The following is a 5,861-nucleotide window of genomic DNA, read 5'->3' as shown; positions in this document are numbered from 1 at the left end:
CATTCCTCACAAAATACCCATACATAATTCTCACATTTCTTTAAACTCTATGTCTCACAAAGTATAGATATACAAGATCCATGTCCAACAAAGTATCTACATGTAATTTCTATACATATTACAAACACCATATCTCACAATATATATATTTCTTACCATCTCTACTCATCTTAAAACATATCAAAATACTCTTCCGAAAACACACTACAAAAGCCATTTCTCATGGAAGGCATATGAACATCAATACTAAGGCATTTCTCTTAAAAGGCACAATGACTTCATATTAAAATCATTCTCATTAAAGACATACATTTCTAATACCTAAAGCTATTCTTATGAAAAGCACAAACTCACTCATGTTTGACAAAAAACTAAAGGGCATTACATGGGGAAAATCATTTAAGTGCATGATTAAGGGGACAAACTTAACCAACCGATGCACACGGCTGGACATGCTCTCTCTCCCTTCAGTTGCACTCATTTTTCCCTTTCAAGCATGAAGTCACCATGAAAGGATTCACTTCACAATGCTGCTGAAGTGTTAAATCCACTAGTGTTGTATGGCTGGAGCTGCAGAGTCTGAAAGTTGCTAAAATGCTAAGTCCACTGAAGTGATATGGCTGGAGCTACAAAATATGAAGATAAGTCATTATATTTTTGTCTTCAAATTTATATTATTAAGTATATTTTATTCTTCATTATTATACCACTCAACTAATGTTATTGTACTGCTGGAATGTCATTAGCTCATTGTTGTTATATGGCTAGAGGCACAAATCATATAAAGAACAAAGTGATGCTATGCGGCTGGAGTCAGAAACACACAAGGCTTCTGAAATGTCTAAGTCCACTGCTGTTCTATGGCTGGAGCCCCAAATTATGAAGATAAGTCATTATATTTTACCTTCAAACTTACATTATTAAGTATATGTTAACTCATTATCATTTTACCACTCGATGCATATTACTTTAATATCATCTCACTATTTAATGAACATGATCACACTAATACTTCATTAATGAACATATATATTAATAAATTGATCTACCATAGTTTTTTTATTTGGACATATACCTCCAATGGACATATATTACTTGAACATAAAGCATTGTTGGACCTATATTATTTGGACATGGACCATTGCTATACATACCTTATTATGTTGAACATGAACTATGAACCGCAATGGACTATTGGACTCATCCCATTGTTGGACATTTGACATCTAATTAATTATTTTCTAACATTGGATATCACTTAATCTACATAACAATAACATATCAACTCACCATCTAATCAAACCTATCATGCTATGCATATTATTTATTTATTTAAACCATTATCATAATTCTAAGACTTTGAGTTTCATTTATTTTGTAGACTTAAAAATACACCGGAAGCCATTGGTCTATGTGACCCAATGTCGAGTTCCGGGTTGAACTCCCCAAAACAAATTTGGGCCTAGCAAAGCCACACCTCCAGTGAAAGACACGTGGCTATGCGCAAAAACCGCCCCCGACAATAGCAATAGGAGATCTACTTCATTTATGATTTATGAGTTCTAGCATTCTAGGGGATTAGAATTTTGTTTTCACACTAATTGTTCATATCAACATTAATTTTTCTTTAAAAAAAAAAAAATCATAGTACACGTGTACAACTACTAATATCAACCTTTAATTTTATTTTTTATTTTTTAAAACACCTCATGAATAGACACAAAATTATAACTATTCTTATTGATTTTTTTTTTCTGTACATCTCTATCAAATTTTTAAACAAATACAAAAACTTAGCTGTTGTTATCTTTTGTTTAAGTTACATATGATTCTTACTTAAACCATGTATCACACGGGCATAATACTAGTTCTACATATATTAGTATATAAAGTAAATCAATTTCTAAGTTGTATCAATCATGCCTTTAACCAATGGCGATATTAAAAATATTTTCAAGAAAGTCATTAAAAAACTTAAATTAAACAAAATTTAATTAAAAAAAAGAACTTGAGTTATCCACAAAAACAATTCACAGAAATATATGATGTTTTACAATTTTCTTTTACAAGTATTCATATTTAAAATTATCTTATAGTAATTTATTATTAATTGTCATTATTTATTGTCATAACTGTGCCCATTTTATTTTATTAATTTTTAACTGACCAAGTCTAGAGCTGTTCTTTCTCTTCCACGTAATGTATTTTTAAGGTTAAATAATGGGGGCACAAGAGGTGGAAGGGACCCACTAAAACCTAACCTGTAGCTTTTTTCTATAAAACAGTGGCTCATTGATTTGTCCCAGTTTTAAAAAGACAATGTCACAAACTTCTTCATAATTTTATCACAAATTTGCAATGTGGTAACTCGTGAGTGATAAGATTATGAACCCACATAAATCTGTTATTTTATTTTTACCACAGCAAAATTGTGATAAAATTTTGAAAAAATTTGTACCATTAAAGTTAGACAAAAGCAATGGAAAAACTCATACTTGAAAGCAGTGGGATTGGATGGCCACTCGGGTACGTATAGGGTAACTATGGAGTCTAAAAGATATTATCTACAATTGTGAACCTTTAAATTTAATTACCTCTTTTTTTTTTTTTTGAGGATAAATGAAGAAGAAGAAAAACTTGTAGAAATTCTCATTGTCTTTGATGGATCATCTGAGTTCAACTTCAACTTCTCTTCCACAGGTAGGCTAAAGAACTCGATCTATGGCCACTTCTAACATTTTTTTCTACTGCCTCCAAAGACACCCCATGATTGGTCACCTAGTTATATGCCAAAGAAAAAAAAAATGACAAATTAACTATATATGTGTGGATGAGAGAGTAAAAGTGAGTGAGTTCTATATGGGGTGTCTTTCGAGGCGGTAGAAAAAATGTTAGAAGTGGCTACTGAGTTCTTTAGCCTACCTGTGGCAGAGAAGTTGAAGTTGTATACTCAGATGACCCATCAAAGACATGGAGACTTTCTACAAGTTTTAATGCGAACAAGGAAAAGGTTCACAATTGGAGAGACTATCTTGGACTTCATTGTTGTCCTTTGGACAAATATGTGCCTGAGTGGCCTTCCAATCCCACTGATTTCAAGTAAGTATTTTTTCTTCTCTCTTTCTCTCAATTAATTTTTCCATTGCTTTTTGTCTCTTTTCCATACATGGACACCAAGGTACTATCCACCGGAGTTCGTTGCACAAACTTGCCGGAAAATTATGTCAGGCAGGAATCAGATCGATCCCGGCTATCTGAATTCTCTGCTTGTGATGATGTTCCTGTCATTGACTTGGGTTTAGAGGATAGAACCCAAGTTGTCAAACAAATTGCAGAGTCTGCAAATCCTATGGCTTTTTTCAGGTACACATTACATATTCAACTTACTCACTTTCACTCTCTCATAAATTACACACACACACACATATAGTTAAATTTGTCATTTTTTTCTTTGACATATAACTAGGTGACCAATCATGGGGTGTCTTTGGAGGCAGTAGAAAAAATGTTAGAACTTAGAAGTGGCCCCAGATCTAGTTCTTTAGCCTACCTGTGGAAGAGAAGTTGAAGTTGTACTCAGATGACCCATCAAAGACTTTCTACAATTGGAGACTATCTTAGACCTCGTTGTTATCCTACGGACAAATATGTGCCTGAGTGGCCTTCCAATCTCCCTGATTTCAAGTAAGTACTTTTTTCTAAAATTGTTAGTTGTACGATGAATCAGAGTAACTGGAATAACCGAAAATGGTCTAACTGATCAATTGATATTTTATATATGGAATGATTAGATAATTACACTTCTCTCTTTTGAGGTTTGGAAAAATGAGACTTAATTCTAAATTAAAAAAAAAAAAAAGACACTTTCCTCTCTTAACATCCAATTGACCAAATTTTGTTCAATTAATATTAAAAATGTTATGTACTAACATACTCTTTGCTTAAAGGGTAGATTTCCTAAATTATGATATTTCATAATTAAAATTCATTGTTTAAAATTTTTAACTAAAATGTATTTTAAATTATTAAGTGTGAATTTTGCTTCTTTTGTTTTTCTTGTTTCATTAGGTTATGGAGAGATTCGCCATTAAGAGTGTTTTGGTGCTTGATAAATTTTTTATTTTTATTCTAAGTTGATTAGTAATTTTTTTATTAACCATGGTTAACCTTTTGTAAATAAATTTTTATAAAAATTTAATATTTCATTACTAATATAAACAAAATAGAGGAAGAATGTTAACTTCTTCAAAACTCAAGAGAAGTGTGTGTTTTTTCTCTTTAAGTTTGAGATGAAATGTTATTCTTTCAAACATCAAGGAAGGGGAGTATAATTACACCTAGTATGATTTTCATTAAATTTATAAGAGTTCAGATGTATACATTAATCATTCATTTTTAAAAATTATTTATGAAAATTTGAAAGTTCTTAAAAAAAAAAAAAAAATGAAGCTTTCTAACGATCCACACATCTTCTGATTAAAACTTACCCGTGAATTGTGATAAAAATAATATGATTATTTGCATTCTTAGCATTAATGATTGAATATCCACGTGAACCGTCGGCACATAGGCCTCATAGGAAAACATCATCATCGAGTAAAAGCCGTGTTGCTTAACGGAAGCTAAATTGAAACACGTGGCATGTGTTGATTATAGAGGGCGGGGGGACCTCTAGTAGTGCTCACGTAGACTAATTTGGAGAAAAGAGGATTTATAGGAGATGTTAGGTTAGCTGTCAAAAGTTTCTTTAAAAAAAAAAAAGGGTTAGCTGTCAAATTTGCAAGAATGATGGGAATCCATTGTTCATGTTTTAAAAGCACTAGCATCACTATATCTATTCCAAATATCATTTTCACACTAGTCAAATTTTATTTTATCTATTTTAACGTATTATTTTATCATGAAACCTGCATTAAATTTTTTACTTCACATTCAACACTTTAAAATAATATATTCAATCAATTAAAAATTTTTATTTTTCTCTATAATCCATGAACCAAAAAAAAATATTTTTCACGACCGGCCACCAAATCCACCCATAAACTCTCTCTCTCTTAAATTTTTATTTATTTGTTAAAAGTTTCTAACAAAGATTTGCATTTCATGAAGGATTGTTCATACACCAGAGAGAAGCAAATCATGAGCATAGAAAAGATTGCTATCACTCTAGCAGCAATTATAGCATCTTCAGATTCAATTAAGCTTAGAGGTCTTGTATTTGCTCTCTATCATATGTCGAAGGAATTGTAGATTTTTGGTTATGTTTGTAACATTGATCATTCATGCACATTGCACACCAACGGAAAAGCTATTGTTGTAAATAAATTATTAGTGATGCACTTAAATGATATAGAGAATATTAATTTTGAATTATAGGATGATGTGAGAGAATCATAAAATTTGTTTGTTATTAATATTCTTTGATAGTGATTTACACTTGCCTTGCATGTGCTTCAAAACACACACACACACACGAGGCCACCATGTACAGTAAACATTGGAAACTCTTTTGAGAGGAAGCTCTATTGCCAAAACTCCTTTTAGCTTCAATGACGGCATAGGTGAGGGATGAACTAGTCAATCCTAAAGAGATGCAGATGGAATTGGATTGCCATAACATGAAGATTCTATATTAAAGATAAGAACTTTGCACCTTGGACTTCTACTCTATTTAACTGGTGGGTAAAGTCTTTTTGTTTCAAATCTCATTATCAAAGGTTATGTGGAATTTGGAAGCCACAATGTAAGTCCACCATGATAGATCATGGCTAGGAAAAAAATTTTCAACTTAATTTCACTGTTGAAGAAGATTAATCAAAAGTCGTTGGAACTAGGACAATACAATGGTTTGTGAGAGAACT

General features: G+C 31.6%; 1 long non-coding RNA gene across 1 annotated transcript; it reads left to right on the top strand.

Moving 5' to 3' along the window:
- The first annotated feature begins 2,623 nt into the window (after positions 1-2,623).
- On the top strand, positions 2,624-5,375 carry LOC136064286 (uncharacterized). The gene is made up of 3 exons (XR_010625925.1): positions 2,624-3,363; positions 3,467-3,684; positions 5,110-5,375. It is a non-coding gene; the product is annotated as an uncharacterized LOC136064286 (long non-coding RNA).
- The last annotated feature ends 486 nt before the right edge of the window (positions 5,376-5,861 follow it).

The sequence above is a fragment of the Quercus suber genome, unplaced genomic scaffold, assembly GCF_002906115.3.
Source record: "Quercus suber isolate HL8 unplaced genomic scaffold, Cork oak 2.0 scaffold_657, whole genome shotgun sequence".
Taxonomy (NCBI): Eukaryota; Viridiplantae; Streptophyta; class Magnoliopsida; order Fagales; family Fagaceae; genus Quercus; species Quercus suber.
Note: the sequence above shows the minus strand (reverse complement) of the source record. Positions and strands in the feature narration are given on the sequence as shown.